This window comes from Gossypium hirsutum, chromosome D03 (genome assembly GCF_007990345.1).
Source record: "Gossypium hirsutum isolate 1008001.06 chromosome D03, Gossypium_hirsutum_v2.1, whole genome shotgun sequence".
NCBI classification, from domain to species: Eukaryota; Viridiplantae; Streptophyta; class Magnoliopsida; order Malvales; family Malvaceae; genus Gossypium; species Gossypium hirsutum.
In genome coordinates this window covers 14,614,146-14,641,363 of record NC_053439.1, presented here as the reverse complement: position 1 = coordinate 14,641,363, position 27,218 = coordinate 14,614,146, and the positions used below count along the sequence as shown (strand labels likewise).

General features: G+C 33.0%; 1 non-coding gene across 1 annotated transcript; it reads left to right on the top strand.

Annotated features, from left to right (window-relative positions):
* Positions 1-3,358: 3,358 nt before the first annotated feature.
* LOC121215851 (small nucleolar RNA R71) lies at positions 3,359-3,465 on the top strand. Its single transcript, XR_005911820.1, has one exon. It is a non-coding gene; the product is annotated as a small nucleolar RNA R71 (small nucleolar RNA).
* The last annotated feature ends 23,753 nt before the right edge of the window (positions 3,466-27,218 follow it).

The window sequence follows — 27,218 nt, the reverse complement described above, 5'->3', positions numbered from 1 at the left end:
CTAAAATGCCCTTACTTAAAAAAAATCTATTTCACTAATCCTATGCGCATTTTTGTCCTTCAATTAACTAATAGTCTAATTACCACATAAGAACCTCCAATTTAAAATCTTATAACAATTGGACACCTCTAACATGTAAAACTCAACTTTTGGACTTTTTACAATTTAGTCCTTTTGACTAAATTGAGTGCCCAAACGTTGAAATTTTCAAACGAAATTTTCACGAAGTTTTTTCGTGAAATTGTACACCATAAAAATATAATGATAAAAATATTTTCCCTTGTCAGCTTTGTGGTCCCGAAACCACTGTTCCGATTAGGCCCAGAATCGGGATGTTACAACTCCAAAGTCGGCTCTATGTATGTGGGCTCAATGATAGAGAAAAATAGGTCCCAAGGAGCTTTGGCAATGATGACGCGCATGATATCAGCTAACTAGACCTGCTCCAAAGCGGCCCAATCAATACATCGACCTAAGTTGAGTGGCCTCAGTCGAAGAAGCTAATATAAGTTCTTCTAGGGGCCTTAAGGAAAATGAAGGTATGAATGGCGTGTATCGGAAGAAGCACCCGAGGAAGAGGTCGCGCCAGGAGTCTTCTACTTTTTCGAAGCGGAGACGGCGACCTTAAACCTGCTTCGTGTGTTCGTCATGGTATGCTTGAAAAGGAAAATAATCCACTATCAGAAATGCAATAAACCAATAAGGAACAACAATTAAATAACATAGGGACTGACAAATCAATATGCAATTAAAATATGGGACTACCAATTCTCTCATCAAAATTTAATCTTCCTAAATAGAAAATTTACTCCTAAAGCAATAAGTACTAATACCTAATCGTGCAAATCCATTAACTTAAGCTATGATGATTCCAACTAACTAGAGGTAAGAAAATAATAATGAGGGAAAAAGAAATAAAATAAACTAAATTAGAAACTAAAATTCAAATAATGAAAGAACCATAATAAAATTAGTAATCACAAATAATAATAATAATAATAAAGAAAGCCCTAACATAATCGACTACTAACCTAACCACAAAATACCAAAATGACTTATAATTTAAAAGTAATGAAATTAATGAATAAGAATAACAAAAACCAACATAGCAAGATCTAAATGAATCAACAAGAACCAAATTGTTTATAACAATGGTAAAATAAGAATGATAATAATAATGAGAATTATAACAATACTAATAAAATAATAAAATAATAATAAGAAGAAAAAGAAATATAAAATAAATAACTAAATTAATTAATTAATTAATTAATAAAAAAATAGGGAAAGGGGTAAACAGAGAGGTGGTCGACGGTGGGGATAGTGGAGTTGATGGGAGGTTTGCGCGGTGGAGAGGGATCGGTTGTGGTGTACGACAAGGTTGGGTGAAGGGTGGGGGTGGGTGCGGGGTTGGGGTTGAGGAGAGGGGAAGGGCACGGGGTGAAAGGGAAGGGAAAAAGAAGGAGGGAGTGGTTGAGGGGCGATTAGGAAGGAAAAGGGGCGACGATGAGGGGCTTTGGCTCGAAGGTGGGTCAGCATGGTCGGTGATTGGATCTGTTTTATCTAGCAATACCTTGTCACCTACCTTAAATTGGTTCGTTTCGTTCACGTGCTCATCATGATGTCGCTTTGGCTCTTCATCGTGTTTTTTCGGTTTTTCCTTGACATGTGACCGCCATTCATCTAGTTCATCGATTTGTAACATTCGTTCTTTATAAGTCGTTCTGTTTCTGTCGCATGTACTGGAACATGGCTTCATTACATTCTTTCAAGGGGCTTCCTGCAAAGAATATTAAGCCACATAATTACTCACATTAACAGAACTTGTAAAATCATCTCGATCACTAGATGTTCTAACAGAGTCACAAACTTGGAGAGTAATTGTTTCGTCACCCACACGAAGTACTAATCACATGTACCAACATCAATAATTGTCATAATAGTTTCTAAAAAGGGCCGACCTAGAATTAGAGGTATGTCACTATCCTCAAGCATGTCTAAAACAACAAAATCAACGTGGAATATGAATTTATCAATTTTTACAAGTACATCCTCAATAATACCCCTAAGAATTCTAATGGTTCTATCTGCTAATTGAATACTCATCCTAGTTTGTTTGGGTTTCCCAAAACCTAGCTGTTAAAACATTTTATTTGGCATGACATTAATACTAGCCCCTAAATCAGCCAAAGCATTATCAATATTCAAACTACCAATTAAATAAGGAATAGTAAAACTCCCTGGATCTTTCAGTTTGTTGGATAGTTTATTTTGCAATATGGCCGAGCAAACTGCATTTAGCTCCACAGTCAGTGAATCATTTAACTTCCTTTTGTTTGCCGAAAGCTCCTTTAAAAATTTGATGTAATTGGGCATCTGCGGAAGAGCTTCAACAAATGGTAAGTTAATATGTAATTTTTTTAGAAGTTTGAGAAATTTACCAAATTGTTTGTTTGTGTGGTCCCATTTCGTAGCATTGGGATATGGAACTCGAGGTTTATATTCCTTAACAATTGATTTTTACTCTTTCTGGCTTACCTTAACCTTATCATTATTTACCACAATTTCGTGCCTCGATTCTTGTATAGTTTCAACTAACCCTTCTTTATCTCGCATAGTAATTTCATGAAACTGCTCCCTTGGGTTAGTTTCGGTATTGCTAGGCAAACTACCTCGTGGTTTTTTTGAGATTAATTTAGCAAATTGACCGATTTGGTTCTCGAGCCCTTGAATTGATGCTTGTTGATTCTTTAATGCCGCCTCAGTGTTTTGAAAATGCATTTCTGACACCGAGATAAACTTTGTCAACATCTCCTCAAGGTTTGGCTTTTTATCTTGCTACTAAGGTTGTTGTTGGAAGCCCGGAGGGGGTTGTGCTTTTTGATTTCCTTAACCACCCCAAGAGAAATTGGGTTGGTTCCTCCAACTTGCATTATAGTGGTTACTATATGGGTTATTTTGAGGCCTAGAATTATTACAAATATAATTGATTTGTTCGTTCTCTATGCTAAGACCATAGGGTAAACATTCCGGGTTAGTCGTTCCACCTCTATTCGTATCGCAATGCATCACCGGATGTACCTGCGTAGAAACATATAAACCATCAATTTTCTTATTTAGAAGTTCTACCTGATTGGATAACTTGGTGACTGCATCTAAATTGAAAACACCGACTGCTTTCATCGACTTCGTCTTCCTGACTTGCCACTGATAATTATTCAGTGCCATCTCTTCTATAAACTCATAAGCTGCTTCGGGTGTTTTATTGTTAAGTGTACCACCAGCTACTGTGTCGATCAATTGTCTAGTTGAGGGACTCAAACCATTGTAGAAGGTTTGAACCTATAGCCATAGAGGTAAGCCATGGTGAGGGCACCGTCTCAATAAGTCCTTGTACCTCTCCCATGCATCATAGAACATTTCTAAATTGACCTGCACGAAGGAAGAGATATCAATCCTCAACTTGGCTATCTTAGCCAGTGGGAAGTACTTTAGAAGGAACTTCTCGGTCATTTGAACCCATGTGGTAATGGAACCTTGTGGTAGAGAGTTCAACCACTGCTTAGCATTGTTCCTCAACGAGAAAGGGAATAATCGTAAGTGAATGGCATCTTCAATGATTCCATTAATCTTGAAAGTATCGTAGATTTCCAGGAAATTGGCCAAATTAGCATTTGGATCTTCTTCTTGCAAACCATTAAACTGAACAAATTGTTGTATAAGCTGAATAGTGTTCGGCTTTAGTTCGGAATTATTTGCAGCAATAGGAGGTTGCACAATACTCGATTCAGCCCCAATTAGAGTGGGCTTGGCATAATCGTACATAATATGATGAACAGGATCTGGATTCGCAACAACTGCAGAAGGTAACTCATTATTCTGGTTATCACCCATCTCCATAGTAATAATAATTTCCTCTTGTCCATCTACTATATTTTCTCGACTCTGCATTGCTTCTCTACGGTTTCTATGATATGTACTTTCAATTTCACTATCAAATAACAATGGTCTCGATGGGTTTCTTCTAGTCATAAACTAGAGGAACCTGCCAGAAGAAAATAAGACAAAAATTAGAATGTAAAAATTAAACTAAAAACAAAAATTGTAATAAAAAATAAAAATGGCTAAATTAATAAAAATAGAGTGTTCCTAATATTTTAGTCCCCGAAAATGATGCCAAAAACTTAATGGTCACTAAACTAACTATAAATACGACAAAAGCAAGCACACCTATTAAACAATAGTATATTTATTGTGAGTAGAAAATATCATATCCACGAGGACTAAAAGTACTAGTAATTACCATCTTCTTATTATTTAGCCGACAAATTGGAGTGATTGTGTTTTAACCAAAAATTACTAAACTAATTTAACTAAGAACACAATAGAGAGTGAAATAAGAAAATAATCGAAGATAACCAATGAGATAGATAATACCCAGGAAAGAATCTGACTAGACTTCACCTATTATTATGAATCTAAATTAAACGATTTATTCACTTGTGTCTTGATTCGTAGAAATCCCTAAATTATGTTAATATCTCTTTTGAGAGTAAAAACAACTGACTCTAGGTTGATTAATTGAAATCTCTTTCTAATTAAAACCCCTATTGTCACAATAACTCGATTTATGGATTCCCCTATTAGATTTGACTCTAATCTGGTAGATTTATGTCATCCTATTTCTAGGATTGCATGCAACTCTACTCAATTATGCTAGACCTACTCTTAAACAGGGACTTTTGCTCCACTGAAATAAGTACATTAAACATGAATTAATATCCTAGAAATATTAAAACAAGAATTAATCATACATAATTGAGAACAAAAATAAAGTATTTATCATGTAAAAACAAAAATTAAATAATAGGATTCATCAAAGGTTTCATCTCCCCTAGGTATCTAGGGGATTAGTTCATAATCCTGAATGAAAACAACTCAAAGTCAGATAAACCACAAGACATAAAGAAACTCAATAAAACTTCGAAAGGAAAATTAAAAGGAGATCTTCAATCTTGATGGAGATCCACTTCCGAGTTGGATCCAATGGTGTTCTTCGAGTGTTTTCTTTGATCTTCTTTGATGACTCCCTTATGTCTTCTTTTAATGGGTATTAGTAGACTTTAGAATGCTCATAAAGCCTAAAAGTTGAGTTTTTTTGTGTATTTGGGAAGTAGGATGTGAAATCGACACGGGCTAGCACATAGGTGTGTGGCCAGACAGTGTGGCTCACACAAGCGTGTGTCCGGCTCGTGTGGAAATGCCCAGGCTGCGTGGCTCCTAAATATAGCTCTATTTTTCTGATTTTGGCTTGTTTTTCACTCATTTCGCTCCCAAATGCTCTCCTATGTATAGAAACATGAATTTAAAGGATTAGGAGCGTCAAATTCACTAATTTGCATAATTAATCATCCAGAAATGCATTAAGAATAGGATTAAAATATGTTACTTTTATAGCTTATCAAAACATAATGTTCATACATAAACAAAAAGTTACATGATGTCATTAGCTTATATGTCATAATCTATATGTTAAATTTTACAATATCAAAAAGTTGCAATAGTCTATAGCATTCTATCATGTCATTACACCATCTAGATATTACATATACAAAAAGTTTCCAAAACAACACCAACACAACCATGATTTTTAATGGTCCGAAATAAATCTTTTCACCCACTTCAATAACATAGAAGAAGGTAGACTAAAGGAAATGAGCATTTGCATTTGAAGGTCAGGAATTTTGCTCAATGCACGATAGTGCTTATCCTCAGTTAATCCTTCTACTTCACATAAGGCCGGATATGATTTTTGAGCACTTTCTTGAAGCACTTTCTCGGAGGCAATGCTCCTACTTAATTCAAGGCCAATAGCCTATATGTTTTCCACTAATAAAATGGCAGCATTAGTAATTAAAGTAGAATTTTTTTCAATTCCATCATCCATTTTTTTCTTCTTTGAAGATGTGAAACCATCTTAGTTTGGCTTCGGTGGTTGCGATTGTGTAAATGAGACATCCATCTCATCCAAGGAAACATCATCTTCGCATCCACGGTAATTGTTTCTTTCTTCAAGATTATTTGCAATAGTTACATCAAAAATCTTTTTTTTCTTCTTTGAAAATGTGGAACCATCTTGGTTTGGCTTCAACGGTTGTGATTGTGTAGTTGAAACATCCATCTCATCCAAGGAAACATCATCTTCGCATCCATGGTAATTGTTTCCTGCTTTAAGATTATTTGCTGTAGCTACATCCTTAACATCTATTTCTTCAACAATATCTGTAGCTGTTTAAGCATCTTTCCCAGTGGCTTGATCTTTTGCGTATATGAAAGTAAGTTGGTTATAATAAGGGAAATTGTGATGTCTAAATTGACCGGCTACTTTATGAATCTATAAAAAAATAAGGAATCCACATTAGATATAAGTTTGGTCAAAACAAGATAGTAAAGATAGAAAATAATTCTTACACTTATATATGAGTTTCACATAACATCTTTAGCAACAACCATTTGACTATTCTTGTCTCAACCAAAGCTGCTATTGTCTTTTCCATTGAGCATGTCATAAAAAATTTCCCAATCCCTTTTTAATGTCCTAATCCTCTATTCAAGATCAGGTTTAGCCTTCAACATAGAATGAGGTAAAATTTTTTCTAACATTCTTTCCAACTCATTTAAATAATCAGCCTTAAATCACATATCCACATTATAGGTTCCAACATTGTACAAATTGACCATACAGGCAACAAACATAGCTTCTTCTGAAACCCATTTCTTTTTACTTCCTCAAGAATTTTGGGAAGAAGTAGTTGATTGGAAAAGCCTAACATAACTATCTTAAGGAAAACATAAATTAAAATTAGGTTTGATATTATGAATCAGAAGGTTGAAACTTTATAAAATTATAACACATGACGAATCAAAATAAAATAAAATAAAGTTGTAATTCAACAAGTCCAGTACAATACATAAAGACAACTCAAACAACATCAAAGTTTCGTAAACTAGATACATGAAATAACATAAACAATTTAACCTTCTACTATGTTTTAATAAACCTAACTAATTTCTAAATGCTTTCCATTCATAGAACATTTGATTGGCTAGTTTCATCCTCCAAGTAGCCCATGTATCCGATGGATAAATATTTGCGATATTCGATTCATCGTTATCTATCACATTACTAGGTAATCCTTCTATCAACTCCGCTTTAATAGGATAAAGAATCATATAGGTTCAAATAAAATTATAGAGCAGATAACATGCAATAATGATTCTATTGTGCACCCTCATAAGACAAAATAATGGACTCCTAAGTATTCCCTATCTAAGTTTAAACAACCCAAAGCATCTTTCAATAACATTGCCTGCTAAAGCATGTTTCATATTGAAAAATTCTTCTGGAGTACTTAGCTGGTAACCCTGACATCACTCATTTAAAAGATATCTTTGTCTTGTAAAAGATGAAAGAAATCCCTTACAATTTGTGTAACCAACATCAACTAGATGATAACAACCTATAAATTTTATAAAAAAAAAATATTTATCATGGTTAACTTTCCTAAAAAAGTTTAATTCCAAAAATTAATTCAAATTCCTCCAATTCTACACTTTACCATGAGGAACATTTAGTCCATGTCTCCTACTAATGGCATTTCAAAGAACCTGTCCATCAGTAACAGAACCTTCCCAACAAGGAAGACCATAAACAAAATGCATATTAGGTGTACAAATACCTAAAATATTGGTTACCATGTCACCTTTTCATGTATAATATCTAGGTTTATCAACTTTTGGAACCCTAATCTTGATGTAGGTTCCATCTAAAGCACCTAAGTAATTCTACATCACATGTAGGATACTATATTTAAATCTAAGTCAACTAAATTATGTACGAGCTATATCTGGAACTCACTCCAATACCTTAAACCATTTCCACCTTCGCTCTATAGAATTAGTTGTAATTGGCTCTGCCTTTTAAATATCACATCTTGTAAGCGTATGACAACACTTAAAACATTGTGAAATGATCTGCTAGTGGTTTCCCCAGACCTATTAAAGTGATGCTTTATAACTCGATTTTTAAGGTAATGAGAAATGATATGTAAGAGCATTGCCACTTGCTCATCAATAAGCATGTTCCTTGAAAACTTCAATCCTCCTAAAGTTTGTAACATCTCACATAGTTTAAAAAAAGTAATTCTATTCATCCTAACTTGTTCAATATAGGTCTCATCACTAGCATGTACAAGTCTTTTCACATAAACTCGTTGTGCATAAAAATCTAAAATATATGATCTAATCATTGGTCTATAGGTATGTAGGCTAAATATGACACCCAATGTAACTAAGAACCAACTCACAACTGTACACATTTGTAACCATACTATCAATGCAAGACCAATTCTTACTTGCCTCTCACTTTGTACTATTAAAGGTAAACAAGCCATTACTGCAAGATATTAAAGTGTTACATATCTTCAAATCATAGTAAAAGGGTCACACTTATACTAATCTCAATAACAGTAAAATAAAATCAAAGAATTTAATTGGAAAACAACTTACAGTGATTCAGTGAATAAAAGCGGCTCAACTGTGTATGGAGGAAACAATCAAGCAAGCCAAAGAAGAAGAGAAAACAATAACACATTACCAAAGAAAAATGAATAATACATATTAAGAATCTTTGCAAAGCACAAAATAGAAATTACAAATATCTCTGCAAGTAAAAAACCTAAAATTCATTTCTTTATCAAATTTCATTCAACAAAACTGACTCTTTGTTTAGCAAATAATAATGTACTGAACAAAACTTTCAATAAACAAAAGTTTCATTATAGCTGTTTTAAAAATGACATTTAAAGATAACTAAATTACTTTAAAATATTATGCCATGTTAAATGAATATGAATTCCCACACAAATAGAGGACATTATAATTTTTGAAAACATTATAATTTTTGAGGTAGTATAGGGACTGAAATTATAATTTGACTAGTTTAAAATGTATTAGAAAAGCTTAATACATGCCACCTATTTAATCACCATACTTTTATTTCTAACAATTTATTCACTCTAGCAATCCAACTGTTATTATTAAAATTATTTTTGTAGTTGCATGACTACTTTTCTTTATTTCAAAAGTAGGACATAAACCATGAGCGTGATAAAATTTGAAGAGCAAGATAAATTTGCTTTGCTGAACATCTTTTTAGTTAAATAAAATATAAAGTGTAATGATTGTTCTAAGGAAAATGCTAAAATCTGTTACACTTGTCATAATACCAACAGATACAAGATATGGAGAATATGACACCCTCACAACAAATAGCCTATAAAATGAACTTGAAATACACTAGTAATAATATCTTACTTTCTTCTTTTTAGTAAATTGGCTTTATTTATTTTATTTTCTCAATTTATTTTGTGGACTTACATGTTGTTTGAGTTGGAAATAAGCTAAGGACCTCCTTGTTTGGGGAATATATAGCATACCTGGTTACCAACACAATAACCCCAGTTACTGAATAGTTGTTAATGGTGTAGCAAACAAGATACTGTGCTTTTTGAGATTCAACAGTACACACTTCTTTTTGAATATCAATGTTTTGTTTCCCTTTATTACACTCTTAATATATCATGTATGTGTAAAATGATTAAATGGTCTGTAATTCTAACTTGGTCGAGGGTTACCCTCTTAATTGGGCTCACTTTCATGAGTGGTTCTTGAACTTGCTCTATAAACTGACATGTTGTTGCTTAAACTGCAAAAGTGTCTAAAGAGATAGTTGTTTAAGAATGCTAAAGATAACCTATGTGAGCACCCCATAGATGATTGGTCCCTTTTTCTTAGTTCAAGTAGCAAAGTTAATATGCAAACAATCAAATTCTCATAAGCTAAACAAAAAATAAAAAAATTTTCATCCTAACAGATGCTTAAACACCAAATGCACTAATAGAAATAACAAATTCTCACAAAAATTAGAGTCAAAATTCAACCAGCAAAGTCAATATGCAAACAAACAAATTACAAGCAACAATAATGCTATTTATGGGATGTAATCTCTCTTTTTTTTCTGGATACGAAATCTTGTTCTAATAATAACATATTTTTGGTAGCTGATTAATCATAATGTTCAAGTGCCTCATGGGAGAGTGAGTAAAGTGATGTTTTTTACAAAGGCTAGGCATGAACAAAAGGAAAATGAGCTCTCAAAAGAAAAAAAAATAGAAGAAGAAATTATTTTTCAACCATTTTATCTGGAAAAGTTAACAAAACAGAAATTTTAAAAAAATATGGGATGATGATTTGTTGAAGAAAATGACTTTAACAATTCTCCAGTATAACTTTAAAAAGCCTCTTTGTAACACCCCTAACTCGTCTCTGTTGCCAGATTAGGGTTATGGAGCATTATCGAACAATCGGGACAACATTTAACATCCAAACATTTCAATAAAATCATTTAATGTTAATTAAATAAATGTCATTAAAAACCTATCAAACATGTGCATTTGGGCCTTAAATCGGGCCTTCGAGGCCCTAAAAATAGATTAGAAACAGTCTGGGACTAATTTGAAAAAAATAGAATATTTGGAAAAAAGTTGCAAAATTTGAAAACATGGGTCACACGGTCGTGTGGCCAGGCTGCGTGACATAGCTCACGCCATGTAACAATCAAACAAAGGGACACACGATCGTGTCCCAGCTCGTGTCTCCACCCGTGTAACTCAATGAGTTAGGTCACATAGTCGTGTCGCAGGCTGTGTGCCAGATCTTGTAACTCTTTGATTTGTAACACACGGCTGTGTCACAGATCGTGTGCTAGGTCGTGTAACTCATTGATTTAATATACTAAGAATTTACAATTGACACACGGCCGTGTAGCTAGGCTGTATGTTTCATATAGTCGTGTGGCAGCCCGTGTTCCAAGCCGTGTGATCCATATTTAGACCCTAAAAACATGACATTTCAAGGCCAAAACACACCTAACCATCCATCCCATTTGTGCACACATTCAATTGACCTAAACATTGTTGGAAAATTGCATTTTATGGGAACTTTGAGGAATATTCTCAATAGGTAAAGGTGGAAAATTGAATCATATAATTATGGTTTCATATTCTACTCTGTGAGACCTTTACAACGGCATATCATATGCTCAAAATGGTTGAGTGATGAATGAGAAATTAATGCTCAAAGTAAGCTACTTGGAAATATTGCTGAGGAAAAGTAAAGGCTCGGATCCCACATTGGTTAAATACCAAGTGTGAGATGTGTTTATATATGTGAACTCTCTTAAAAGATAATTGAATGACTAAGCTTGTAACCTTGCCTCGCGCGCAACGGGGGTGCAGGTCCAAACCCTAGGAGGTTGGGGTGCACTCGCACTACATGGGCAACGCAAAAATGTCTGGACCGATCTGGGCCAAATGTGGCCTACAAATATTTTAGTCCAACACAAATTTATTTTTCCTCAGCAAACATAATCTGCTTATATATGGACAGTATCTGATTCCAATCAACTTGATTTAATTTTTAAATCAAAATTATTTTTTTGGCTCCTTAATGGCAGATTTTGTGGTTATTTCAAAAATTTCCACCATTCTACATACCTATAAAAGGCTGTGTTTTTTGTAGGATTAAACCTACACTCTAATAATTTCTTATACTGAAATTCTTTCGATTTCAAAATTCTTCTTTTGCCTCTCCCTATTTTTAAATCATTCTAGTGATAGAAAAAGGCAAAGTTCATTTGTTGATCATTATAGAGGTGTTACTACTTTTATCATTGTTGTTGTTGTATCTTAGGAGACATTCGACAAACGTTTCTCCAAGTACCAGAGGACCGGCCGAATCTATCTTAAGGAAACTGTGTTTCACAAGCCTTAACGTTTCGTAAAATTTGTATTCTTCCTTTTCATTTCAACTTTTGTTAAGGTTTTGTTTGATTTCGTATTTGACAAATTAAATTATAAATATTTCTATTTATATTTTATTTTATATATGTTTATTTATAATTAATTATATATTCGCTAACGTGTTTTTGTCCAACAATCTTAAGACAGACATGATTATTTTTACAATGTTCTAATCCGAGACAAACGAGACACCAAGGCGAAAAAATATTATTCAAAAATCAATTTTTTAAATAAAATAAATATGTTTTGGGATTTTTCCCGGTGTTCAACAGATTTCTTTTTCCTCTGTTTTTTTTTATTTCCAAATAAATAGTAAAACTTATAAAATCTGTTTCAGGATTTTTCCCGCAGTTTAACAGATTTTATTTGATTTTGTTTTAAAATTAAAAGTAAATAAAATCCGTTTCGGGATTTATTCCCGCCGTTCAACGGATTTTATTTCATTATTTTGATTTTATTTTCAAATGGGAAATTAAAGGTAAACAAAATTCGTTTTGGGATTGGTTCCTACCGTTCAATGATTTTATTCCAAATTTTGTTTTATTTCCAAAAACTAGTAAAATAAAATCCGTTTCGGAATTGGTTTCCGTCGTTCAACGATTTTATTTCAAATTTTGTTTTATTTCCAAAAACAAGTAAAATAAAATTTGTTTTGGGATTGATTTTCGCCGTTCAACAATTTTATTCCAAATTTTGTTTTATTGCCAAAAATGAGTAAAATAAAATCCATTTTAGGATTGATTCTCACCATTCAACGATTTTATTCCAATTTTGATTTTATTTCCAAAACTGAGTATTAAAATTAATTTAAAATCTGTTTCGGGATTTATTCCCGCCGTTCAACGGATTTATTACATTTTGATTTTGTTGCAAAAAATGAGAAATTAAAATTAAATAAATTTTTTTCAGGATTTATTCCCACCGTTCAACGGATTTATTACATTTTGATTTTGTTGCCAAAAATGAGAAATTAAAATTAATTAAAATATATTTCGGGATTTATTCCCACCGTTTAATAAGATTTTATTTTATTTTATTTTGTTTCCAAATTAGAATTCAATTAAATAAAATATTTTTTGGGATTCATTCTCACCGTTTAACATATTTTATTTTGATATAATTTTGTTTCGGGATTTAATCCTGCCATTTAACAAAATTTGTTTTTGATTTCGTTTCAAAATTTTTATTCTGTCGTTTAACAAATTAAAGGGAAATTTTTCTGTTTATGGTGGCCTTAATTGTGGCTTTAAATTGAATTAAAAGAAATTTATCAACTGTAAATTAACAAGACAATATGAGAATACATGTCTAGAATTGGTTCTTTGATAGACTTGGTATTTAACCGTGCCGAGTGCACCACCTCTCTTTTAGGGTTACCTATCTGGTGCATTGTTTTATTGTATTTTGATTAGACCGTATAAACTTTTGTTTTAGGTTTTATTAGATTCCTATTGTCTAACAAAAGTTTATAAAGTTTCTAATTTTGGCTTTGTTTCTTAATAGCGAAATGGAGACTCCCACCAATTCAATCAATTCGCAATCTGAAGCTTTGGTTCAAACGCAATCCTCAATCCAAAACTCAGTATTGCCGATGGCGGCTGCTTTAAGCCATAACGAGAAACCTACAAAATTCTCGGGACAGAATTTCAAGACTTGGAAACAAAAAATGTTGTTTTATTTGACCATGTTGAACTTGGCCAAATTTTTGGAAGAAGACCCTCCTACTGTTAAAAAGGGTGAGGTAGATGAAGTTACCACTTTCAATGCTATTGAAGCTTGGAAACATTTAGATTTCCTATGTCGAAACTACATCCTGAATGGATTTTCAGATGCACTGTACGAAGTGTATAGTGTTAAGAGAATAGCTAAGGAATTATGGACATCTTTGAACATTAAATACAAAGCCGAAGATGCTAGAACTAAAAAGTTCTTAGTTGCTAAATTCTTGAATTTTGTAATGGTTGATTCTAAATTAGTTGTGAATCAAGTGCAAGAACTTCAACTGATCATTCACGAAATTCTTGCTAAAGGGATGATAATAAGTGAATCCTTCCAAGTGACAGCCATTATTGAAAAGTTACTTCCTGCTTGGAATGACTTCAAGAATTACCTAAAACAAAAAAGAAAAGAAATGTCACTGGAAAACCTAATTGTCTGACTTTGAATTGAAAAAGATAATAGAGGTATTAAAAAGAGGCTCAACAAAATAGCAAATGACAATGTTGCTAGGACAAACGTCGTAGAAGTCAAGAAAGACTTCAAGAAGGGAAAACAACCGTGGAATGGGTCTAAACTGGGATCGAAAGGTGGTGTTTCCAAGAAGCAAAAATTTCAAAGAAAATGGTTCAATTGCAATAATATGGGGCACAAGTAATCCGACTGTAGGATCCCAAAGAAAGTTAGAGCTAACGAGGCCAATGCTGTGGAATAAATTTCCAAGGAAGTGTCTGATATGGACTTATGTGCCTAACCTACCGCAAGGACTATGAATAAGAATGTTCTTTCTAAACGGGGAATGTTTGTGGGGAGGGGATATTATTAATCTAAATACAATCTCTGTAAAAGCAGAACTATGAATAAGAATGTTGCTTTTTTTTTCTATTTATATGCTTAAGTAATTTAATTTATGACATAGTAGGCTCAGATATGTTAATTATGATACTTTATGTACATTAATTAACTTAGAGCACATTCTTTCGTTTCACAATAATTATAATTACAAATGTGAAACATGTGTTGAAACAAACTTAACAAAGGTAAAAAACCACTTGATTTAATACATAGCAACACTTGTAAAGCTTGTTTAAATGAGAGGAAGGAATAAATATTTTATTACCTTCATTGCTATGTAAATTGCTTAAGAGCAAAGACAAAGCTATATAAGTTGAAAATCAAACTTAATAGAAAGATTAAGTGATCTTGGTGGTGGATATGTTGAATATTGTACACAACTTAATAACACCACCATACTTTCTTGAAATAGAGTAGCCGAGTAGGAAAAAATCGGACTCTAAAAGGTGAACGCACTGCTAAAAACCTCTAGGTTATCACAAAAAATGTAGGGGGAGCGTTTCTACGAGTTAATTACCTTTTTAAATAAGGTGCCCCATAAGAAAAGGGGCAAGACACCAAATGAGTTATGGAATGGTAGAAAACCATCCTACAACCACTTGAAAGTGTGGGGGGTCTCCTGCTTACATAACGTATAATGGTAAGTCGAGACATATGCGTCGTCGATACTATACCGTTAAACAACTGATCTCAAACGGAGTTATCTTTACTGATTTTGGAAAATCAAAAGATAACATTGTAGATCTACTAACTAAATGCTTAAAATGATATCATGTTGTTAAAAAATTTAAAGAAATAGGACTAAAGCCCATGAAAAATTAATGGCGCTATGTAAAGGAAAACCCTACCTGGTTGGTTGGAGATCCCAAGATCTAGGTTCAAAGGGACAACCTAATTGCATAGACCTTGTGAGGTAACTTGGGGTTACTTATCCCAAGTTCATTCCTATGATGTAAACAATGACTAAAAATGGGATAGGTTAAGCAATGTGTTTAATGACCATTGTGTGTTTCGGTGAGCCGAACAACATAAGTCACATATGTGAGAGTGAAGTGGGGCTGCTTCAAGGAGACTATTGGGGCATAGTTCTCTCAAACTCTTGTAGAACCAGGAGATGCTCACGGCTATATGAACATACCCATGCGAACTAAAACCTTCCCAGAGAGGTAGCTGTGTGAGGTATATCATCGTTTACACAAAAGGCAGAACAGTTTAAGGACATCACGTCTACTAGTCAGCTAGTAATGTAAATATACTTTTGCAAAGGAAGGTTCAGGGGTGGATACCTACCTATCCTATGCAACTATTAATCGTACATTCTATCACCATATCCAGTCAGTGCTTTTCAGAAAAACTATCAATTTTCATTCACGTGGGGGAATGTTGGAAAAATTGCATTTTATGGGAACTTTGAGGTATATTCTCAATAGATAAAGGTAGAGATTGAACCATATAATTATGTTTTCATATTCTACTCCATGAGACCTTTACAATGGTATATCATATGCTTAAAATGTTTGATTGATGAATGAGAAATTGATGCTCAAAGTAAGCTACTTGGAAATATTGTTGGGGAAAAGTAAAGGCTTGATCCCACATTAGTTAAATACCAAGTGTGAGATGTGTTTATATATGTGAACTCTCTTGAAGGAAATTGAATAACTAAGCTTGCAACCCTGCCTCGCGCGCAGGAGGTATAGGTCCAAACCCATTGGGGTTGAGTTGCGCCTGCACGACGTGGGCGGCGCAAAATTTTCGAACCAATCGGGCCCAAATGTGCTTGCGAATATTTTAGCCCAACACGAATTTATTTTTCCTCAGCTAACATAATCTACTTATATATGGATAGTATTTGATTCCAATCAATTTGATTTACTTTTTAAAACAAAATGAATTTTTTGGCTCCTTAATGGCAGATTTTATGGTTATTTCAAAATTTTCTACCATCCTACATGCCTATAAAAGGTTGTGTTTTCTATAGGATTAAACCTACATTCTAATAATTTATTATACCGAAATTTTGTTTATTTCTAAATTCTTCTTTTGCCTCTCCGTATTTTTAAAACATTCTGGTGATAGAAAAAGACAAAGTTCGTTCGTTGATCCTTGTAAAGGTGCTACTACTTTGATCATTGTTGTTGTTGTATCCTGGGAGAAATTCGACCAACGTGTCTCCAAGAACTGTAGGAGCGGCCGAATCTGTCTTAAGAAAACTGTGTTTCACAGGCCTCAACGTTTTGTAAAATTTCTATTCTTCCTTTTCGTTTCAACTTTTGTAAAGGTTTTGTTTGATTTTCATATTTTACAAACTAATTATAAATAATTCTATCTATATTTTATTTTATATGTGTTTATTTACAATTAATTATATGTTCCCTAACGTGTTTCTTTCCAACAAACATCATTCAAACACTCATAAACATACCATTTCAAACATCCTATTTCATCTAACCAATATGCCATTCAAAGGCAACACATTTATACCAAAAAATCATTAACCAAACAAATCAATATATCATTACTTCAAGCACAAAACCTAGTTCATTTTTCTACTAAAATGATATCATAAATGACCATTTACATGCTATCACAAACATGCCAAAAGAGTCTTATATACAACACTTAGGACTAGCCAAAATGACCTAACTTGCCAAGATCCCAAAGCTTATCAAATCAAACATAAATTTCAAAAGCATATACATTCCAAATCAACCATTACACATTCAAGAACTACCATAATAAAAGGGTCCTATACATGCCAAATAACCATATCTAACATATCACACAATCATCTTTTTTTCTATTCATGTGAGGGCATGCATAGTTACTATCATCTCATATAAATGCACATCATTTAAGTTTTCATCGAAATATATGAAAATGAATGAACTTGACACCATTTAAAAATGAACCAGTTACCAAGACTACACTTATAACCCTATTACGTACCATTTATAACCATTAACCAAAACAACTATAAATACAAATATGACCAATAGATGGTGTGACGATACTCTGACTAGATTCCAACCGGCTGAGCTTTTTGATAATCTACAAGACAGAGGGAACAATTACGTAAGCATTTAATGCTTAGTAAATTCGTATAGGCGAACCTTAACTTACCAATTATATTAAATTAAACAACCAAACCTACTCTCATCAAGTCGTATGCCAAACTTCCTTTCCGATACACATCACCTCATAAGGTCAGTAAATATATCATTACATATAAATCCCAAGTAACTCATGGCATATACATGATAAACATTTAGGCTTCATCCATAATCTATCACCTATACATATATCCTTTACACATACTTTCCATTGAAATCATATGGTTAATAGATATTAAGTAAACAATACATCTATAAAAAATAACATATATTAAGAAATAGATTTCATGCATATTTCATCCATCACTTGATAAATTATCAACCATTCTCATATTGTATATGCATATTCACCTTTTTCTGTCATATGACCATTGGTAACATTAAATTTCTTTACATGCCTTTCCATTAACCTTTACTTACCCGTTGAACCATATATAATAACATTGGATACTCGAGGATGCTCACACATAGTGTGCCTTTTCATGTAACCGTAACCTTTCCTTTTCATTAGTGCTCACATGAGCTGTGAAATGGGCCTGCTCACACGATGCTGCTCACACGAGTTGTGGAGTATACGCAATAAATGCAGGACCTCAGCCATCGGTAGGACGTTTAAGACCAGCACCTGAAACCGTATAACCCTAGTGACATGTCATTCGTATCCTAAGTGTTCACAAGGTTCAAATGGGACTTTTACATCTCAAATCCTTTATTTCAATTGCATTCTAACATTTCTGTATACCATCATGAATTTCACATTTATAAATTACAACTTTAAGTCAACTAACCTTCCAACCATATACATAATATCTATTATCAAATCAAGATTATAATTCACATAATTATCCATAGCAAGTCATCCAAAACATCAAAATGAAAAATTTAATCTCATACGAACTGAATTGTACCAAAACAATGCCCTAATGTGATCCAACGACTAATCTGCTATATTGGATTTCTCACGATTAGTGTTTGTTTCAGTTGTTTCTTGATCTAGATAAATATATTTATTCAATTAATCTTGTTCTAGAATTTAAAATAATTAATTTAACATATAACCCTTCATAATGAAAATTTACAAAATTTCTATCAAATTTTACCTTTTATGCAATTTAGTCTCTAAACCCAAAACTTGCAATTTCACCATTGTTAACCATAAATCATGCTAGTTGATTTTTACCTAATCTTATAACAACCCATATTTATCCAAAATTTACAATATTTTCCTTAAATTTTACCACTTCCATAAATAAGTCCCTAAACTTGAAAATCATCAAAAACTACTTAACAAAATATTTATATTTAACAACCAAGCTTAATAATCTATCATAAAATTTCAAGAACATCACAAATTCATCCATGGTAAAATTCTAAACATTTAACAATTTAAAAAATTGACCCCTCGGGTTAGCTAGATTAAGCTAATACGAGCCTAAAAACATAAAAATCATTAAAAATGGGTAAAAATACATACCATGCATGTGAAATAAAACTTGGCTGAAAGCTTAGTTTAAGCTTCCATAGAGTTTCAGCCCTCTTCCCAAAAAGAGATAACAAAAAAATGGCTTTGTTCATTTTTTAGTTATGTTTTAATTTCATTTATTTATAGATAATTACAAGTTTGCTCTTTACTATTTAATAAAATTTCATAAAACATATCACCTAAACAGTCCACTATCTAAAAATTATGGATAAATTATCATATAAAGACATTCAAATATGTTTCTATGTTCAATTAACACATAATAATCAATAGTGATTAACTTTTGTATCTTTTACAATTTAGTCCTTTTTCTTTAATTAACTATCTAAACTTTAAAATTTCTTAACCAAATTTTAATATGATCTTAATAGAACTCCATAAATATTTAATAAAATATTTACAACTCGATTGATAGAAACGAGGTCTCGATGTCTCATTTTTTAAAACCACATGACTTTAGAGACATACCACTTGAACCTAATTATTCTTTCATTTAACATAAATCATTAAATCAAAATTTATTATTATACTATATTTAACTCGTAAATATTAAGTAATAATATTTACGGACTTACTCGTCAAATTTGTGACCCCGAAACCACTATTTTTGACACCAGTAATAAATGGGTTGTTACACTCTTATCTTGGTTAAAACCAATGACCCCAATATCTTCTCTCTACCTTCCATTGTTAGCTTTATAATAACTCCCCCCCCAAACTCTTTATACATATCATTTTTGTTTATGCCCCATCCCCTATTTATCTTCTCATCTTACTTTTCCCTATATTCTTTCCTCTCCTTGTTACTTTTCTCATCATGAAGTTTCCATCTTCCACTTCTCCAAGCAAAAATAGGTGATCAGATTGAAGCTATTGGTAATAAAAAAGGAAATGGAAGCAGCATGAAATAAATAGATATTCAAGTTAAACCTATTTCAAGGCATGAAAGCTCAGCCTCACATGAAAGTTAAACCTCACAAGCAAATAAATTTTTTTTATCTTAACACATGATTAAACACCAAATGCACTGATAGCAATAACAAATTCTCACAAGCAGCATAGTCAATATGCAAACAAATAAATTCTCACAAGAGAAACAAAAGTTCAAGTAGCAAATTCAAGCAGCAGAGTCAAAATTTTTGTTAAACAAAATTTTTTTTGCAATTTAAATTTAAAAAGAAGAATCTTTTCCCAATTTCCATCCTTCCTCGAAAAAAGAGAAAAAAAAAACAAAATCTCTATGAACATTTAAAATTTCCATCCAGAAAAGCTGAGAAAGACCCTTTAAAAATTTTCAAATTTTATGAATACAACTCAATTAAGAACATTTTTTGAACCACAAATTCAAGTCAATGGCATAGAACAAAATCTCCAAAAATAAAAATTGGGTAAGTTACATAAGCTTTCTAGACTTCATCTGCTTCAAGATTATAGTAGAGACACTATTTCTAAGCAGGGAAGCAAAGAGATGAAATTCTAACAACGAAAGTTAGATTGAGGGGAATAATAACCTTACCAACTTTGGGGATGCTTCCAGGATCAAACCTGTCGATTAGTTTGGGGGTATGGTGGCTTGAGCTGTCGGTGAGGCTGAGAGTGATAAAAGGGAAATAATGGCAGGTTGGGTTTTTCCCCTTTATTCCTCAGTGAGTCTATTCTGTGGAGTTTTTATTCTTTGGTTATGATGAGGAATGCTTATTGCAGGAGAAGTTATAATAAGAGATGAATGAGGATTCTATGGAATGAATAATTCAGTGAACCAAACAAAGGAATTACTGAATTGATCAGTAATGGAATGGCTATTACAACCAACCAAATATGGTGTAATAGATATTGAGTGAAAATGCTAAGAGTGGAAGTGGATATTGAGACTTGGACTAAGTTGAATAGAATAAAAAGGTTTTGGAATGGTTCATGATGATATGAAATGGTGAGTATTTGGTTAAGTATAAGTAAATTATAAATAGGCTCGAATATGGTATGAAATGTTATAATAGTGATTGGATTTAGTAGTTAGGTAAATATGCTAAATAGTTTAAATGGTTAATGCCTTTGTTATATGAAAGGTTAAGAGTCTTATGTGTTTTGGGCATAATGTGAAGCATATATAAACATCAATATGAATGACAAAGTTTTGAAGGCTCAAAGGTTAAACTTGAACTTATGAATGACTTGGAATTTAGATTGGTTGAATGGTTCATGTCATAGAAATCTTAGTATGTGTAAGTGTCATTTGGATGTTAATGGTTATGATGTGCACATAATACTTATGCTTAATGATTATATGATAGATGTATAAGTTTTGTTAAATGTTTAAATTCATTTGAATGGTGATGTTTGGATCTAGGTTGTGCTAGCATATTGGATGTTTCATACTTTGAAATTAAAGGTACATAAGTATGCATAAAGGCCCATGATAACTTTGGTTGTTGAGTTACAGTGACATGAAAGTCACAAAGGATTTGGTATATTCACATGTTGGCTATTAGAATGTTTTGTTTGAATGATGTGGAAGACTTGTAAATTTTTATGTAATCTTCGTGTTTGAGGTGCCAATTTTGACATATTGGTTGAATGATTATTTAGACATGTTTTGGAATGTTTTTGTGCATGATTGAATGGCTTTATATGTATCATTTGAGCCTTTGGTTTGTCTTACACAAGATAGGCACATAATGACATATTTTGTATCACACGATCGTGTGTCACACACAGGCTGGTGACATGGTCGTGTGTCCACTAGAAATTAGGAATCATTGAATCCACACAGTTCCCGGTTGTCACACGAGCTACCCACACACCCGTATAAGTACTATATATTTGGTAATTAATGAGTATTTTCATTAATTTATTTGCATTGAATTTAAATTTGTAGAAATACCACTGAATTGATTACTAAGCATACGATTGTTTTCCATGCACATATTAGGTTATATTCAAAATCCTAAATTTTGGCTTCCGCTTCCAGAGGAGATCCCAGACTTAGCAATGTTGGTGTATTTGCGTTTTTGAATAGCTTGGCATGTACCTATCTAGTTAAGTCACTATTAGTATATCTTTATGTTTATATGAACTTGATTATAAAATTAAAATTTATTGAATTTAGTTAATAGTGTTATTATATACATATAAGTAATTCATATGAATTGTGATGTGTATTCGTTTATAAATTAATTGTAGTTGCCTTGGCAACAAATGTGGCTCACTGTAGCTCGAACTCAACAATCGGGTCGGGTATGGGGTGTTACACCAACTTGGAAGAATGCCAAAATCAATAGTACAAGGACCTAGGTACCAATACCTAGACCCTAGGTACCAATATGTAGGCCCCTGAACAGGGTCACTGTATTGTTTTGGCCGTTTTGAGCTCTTTAAGGCTCGTATTTGACCCCAAGCACCTCTGATCATCTGAAAAACATTTTTAAATGATTTTAAGTTGTTTTTAAGGCCTTTAAAATATTTTTATATTATTTTTATGATTTTATTTAAATTGATTGAAGCTTCAAAATCTTGATTAAACTCCTATTTCTCTCAATTAGATTAACTTTGTTTTAAGCAGATGGGCTTCAAACAATTGTATTAAGATTTAGATGTGCTCCTATTAGTAATCAATGAACCTGATTAATTTAAAATAAATTTAAATTAGCTTATACTTGATCAAATTGATTCTAATAATATTAATATAATGCAAAATCAGTATTTTTATTAAAGAAAAATTTCTGTTTAAGTATGAAAGTGCTCCGATAGCACCTCCCACTTGTGTAAACATAAATTGATTATTCTAAAAAATAGTTAGAATTAGTAAGTGATCTCCACATATTACTCTTGAACATTCTACTACGGTTGCACAAGGACATGGCTACAACAATGGCAAGAGTAAAGAACATGATGGAAAATGTGATTTTTGTGGCTAAACAAATCATATTGAAGATGCAAGTTAGGACAAATATGGTAAACGTGGTTGGATTACCAAATGTACCAAAAGGCACAACACTTTTAAGGCAGTCGTTGTTACTTTAACTTCTAATGGATTTGTTTCTTCAATTAGACTTGAGGATGTTATTCCAATTTCTAAAGTGGAGTATGAACAGTTATGTTAAAGTTGCGTGACACAAATCCTTGTTAAAGAAAATAAAGTGATAAAGCAAGGGGATCTGTGTACGGACCATGCAGCACAAGTAGAATCCGTATAGAACTACAATTATTCTATTTGACATTGATTAGAATAAGATTTTTCAACCTTTAAATAGATGCAGTCGACACTCCTCTTGTATCATTCAGTTTTCAACATTAGTGAATTTCTCCTCCTCTGCCCATGGTTTTTTCCCAAAAGGGTTTCCACGTAAACTATGTGTTTTCTTTTTCTTTTCTTTTTCTTTGTGATCGTTCTATATTATCATTATCGATGTTAGTTTTAACAGGTTAATTCACTCATAACCTAATTTTATAGCCTCTCATACTCTTCAAAAAGGTACCGCAGCACTTGCAACTCTTTCTATAACTCTTGGTTAATAGATTCTAGTGCATCAAATCACATGGCTAGTGACCAATGCCAATTTGCTAAATTTACTCCTTGTCAATCTCTGTCACCTATTACTATTGCTGATGGGTCTGTTTCCACTATATTTGGTTTTGGTACTATTAATACCCCTTATCTTACACTTAATCAAGTCTCACATGTTCCCAAATTATCATTTAATCTTCTTTCAGTGAATCAAATAAAAATAGCTTTAAATTGTTCTGTAACATTCTTTCCTACTCATTACATTTTTTGAGATCTCCAAACGAATACATTGATTGGACACAACTCTACATCACGAGGAGTTTACTATCTTAATTCTTCAGTTGTTGTTGTTGCTGGTGGTGTCTTTCCTTATGATTGGTATTGTCGTTTAGGTCATCCTGGTTTTTCCAACCTAAAAAAGTACATTTTGCTGAGTCTATTTGTAACAACCCATTTTCAGTGAAATCAGAATAGTGGTTTAGGGACCACAAGTCCTAGTCTAGAAGAAAATTTATTTTAATATTATTTTATGGTCTATAGTATGGAAGAAATATCGTATGAAAATTCGTTAAGAAATTTCACTGTTTATATGCCTAGCTCGATAAAAGGACCAAATTGCATAAAATTAAAATGTTGAATTCTATTAGCTAAAAGGATCAAATAACTATGGAATTCAAAATTTGAGGTCCTTATATGGCAAATAGACCAATTAGTGGAGTTAGTAGATAAGTCTGATTAGTCATCATTGGAAAATTCATTAAAGAAAATGAGTAAATTAGAAAGTGAAGTAATAAAAGATGATAAATGATCAAATAATAAAAATATCATCATTTTATATCATCTTTCCTAAACAAAAACATGGCAACCCTAGCCATGGAAATTAAGTTTTGAGCAAGCTTATTTGGCTTAATTGGGTAAGTATTCTTGTCCCGTTTTTAATAATTTTTATATTTCTGAGATAGCGATAGCTTAATCTAGCTATCTCGGGGATTAATTTGTAAAGTTATCAAAGTATTAGGGTTTTTCCATGGATTATTACGCATGAATTATGAAGTTTTATGGTAGAAAATGAAAGGTTGTTATAGATATGGATATGTATTTAGGCTATGGCCAAGTTGATTGGATTTTTCTTGTATACTTACCTTATGTGAAATAATGGTAAGTTAATTTTCCTACTATAAGAACTTACTAAGCTTAAAAAGCTTACTCTGTTTATTTTCCCTATTTTATAGTAACCCGAAGGCTCGTTAAGGTTGGAAGCTGGTCGGAGCTACATCACAATACCCATCGGTTCATTTGGTATATATATAGAATTTCAATTTTGTTTATAATGGCATGTATAGGCTAATTAGTCAATGCTGGCATAAAAATGTTTTGGTTGTAACTAGCCATTGGAATGACTTATGATGAACATAATTTGATGTGTAAGTAAATGGCCTTATCATGTTTAATATGTGTTTGAAATGGATGAATGATGGAAATTACATAGGCTTATTGATGAGTGGTTTGAGATAGTATAATTAGTAAAATATGCATACATGTGTGTATGGTTATTTTGGTAAGTTTGGATAATTGAACATATGTATTGATATGTCATGCATAAGACTTAGTTTTGGCTTGATTTGTTTTTCTTGTATTGGCTTGTGAATGTGTTAAAGTGTTAATGTAGGTGGAAAACAAATTGAGTGAGAAATGTGGCTTAGAAATGACCTATTTCGTCCTCACGGGTAGAAACACGGGCGTGTGTCTTAGCCGTGTGTGACACACGGCCTAGCACACGGGCATGCGATTTGGCCATGTGTCCCCTACATTTTTGAAATTGTAAAACAGAATGCTCAGATATTTTCACACCTGTGTGCTTGGCCTGTGACCCCTGCACTTATTTATTGCAAGTCAATATTCTTACATGGCCTAGCACACGGGCGTGTGGCTTGGCCATGTGACACAAGTCAGAGAGCATCCTAATTTGGATACGGGCTAGGACATGGTCGTGTGCCCCTATTTCAAATGTACACACGGCCTGAGACACGGGCATGTCTCTTGACCGTGCGAGACAGACGACCTGGCTACATGGGCGTGTGTCCTCTAAACCTAGGCAAAATTTTGATATTTTCCAAAAAATTTTCTAAGTACCCGGTTTAGTCCCAACTTGATTATAATGTGTATTTTAGGTCTCGAGGGCTCATATAACAGGCAATATATTTGATTATAATTAGTTTCTGATATGAATTTTAAATGTTATTAAATGTCTGAATTTGATCTGTAAATTCTGGTAATGCACCGTAACCCTGTTCTGGCGACGGATATGGGTTAGAGGTGTTACATTTATTGATATAAGAGCTACGGTTTAATAGATTCTCTGACTAACGTAGCATATATGAGTCTAGTTATACATGCAATTATATAACCTATGATAGTGTGATATCTCTTAACCATTTTAAAACATGTTTTTCATATAGCAATGTCATCCAACCGAACTGATTCCGAAGAAACTGAAAGTAATGCTCAAGCTTTTATGCAAAGAGCAGCCTTAAGTAGTAGAAGGCCCATATTTGAGGGTCGGGGAGAAGACGCTAAAGAAGTCTTCTTCCAAATGATGAATGAATGGTTTACTGAATTTGTAAGAAAAAATCTGGCTATATAACAACCTCTACCCCCTCATGTTCCTCAAACGGTTCCCAATATTCCACAAAGTACAGAACTTATTAGAACCGGTAAACCACCTATTGATAAAATCCGTAAATATGGTGCTGAAGAGTTTAAAGCTAAAGCTGATGATGATCCAAAAAGAGCTGAATTTTGGTTAGAAAAAACCATCAAAGTTCTTGATGAATTGTCTTGTTCACCAGATGAATGTTTGAAATGTGTTGTATCTCTGTTAAATGACTCAGCTTACCAGTGGTGGAACACCTTTATTTCTGTTGTATCGAAAGAGAGGGTTACATGGGAATTTTTCCAAACCGAATTCCTAAAGAAATATATCAGCTAGAGGTTTCTTGATCAGACACGTAAAGAATTCCTAGAACTTAAAAGGGCCACATGACCGTATCTGAGTATGAACAAGAATTTGTCCGACTGAGTAAATATGCTAGAGAATGTATCCCGACTGAAACCACTATGTGTAAGTAGTTTGAAGAGGGTTTAAATGAAGACATAAAATTGTTAGTCAAAATGCTCAAATTAACAGAATTTTTTGTACTTTTTAACCGGGCATATAAAGCTGAATAACTTAGTAAAGAGAAAAGAAAAGCTGAGATTGAAGCCCGAACTTCAAGTAAAAGATTTACGGGAAAGTCACACCATTCGGCCTCGAAGAAATCAAAGAAATATCATGACCGTTCTGTTACCTCAATAGGATACTCTGACAGAGACAGAGATACCCGACTCTCCAGTCCTAGATCTCAAGCTACATCTATAGGGAGTGTGGGTAGTGTTAGAAACATTAAACCCAGGTGCAAGCATTGTAATAAACTGCATTTTGGAAAGTGCCGCATGAAAAGCGGAGCTTGTTTTAGATGTAATTCCTTTGACCACTATCTCAAGGACTTCCTGGAAAAGCTTGAAAAATATACCGTTTAAACTTCAAGGCCGAGCAACCCCTTTACAAAAGGTAGACCACCTCGTAA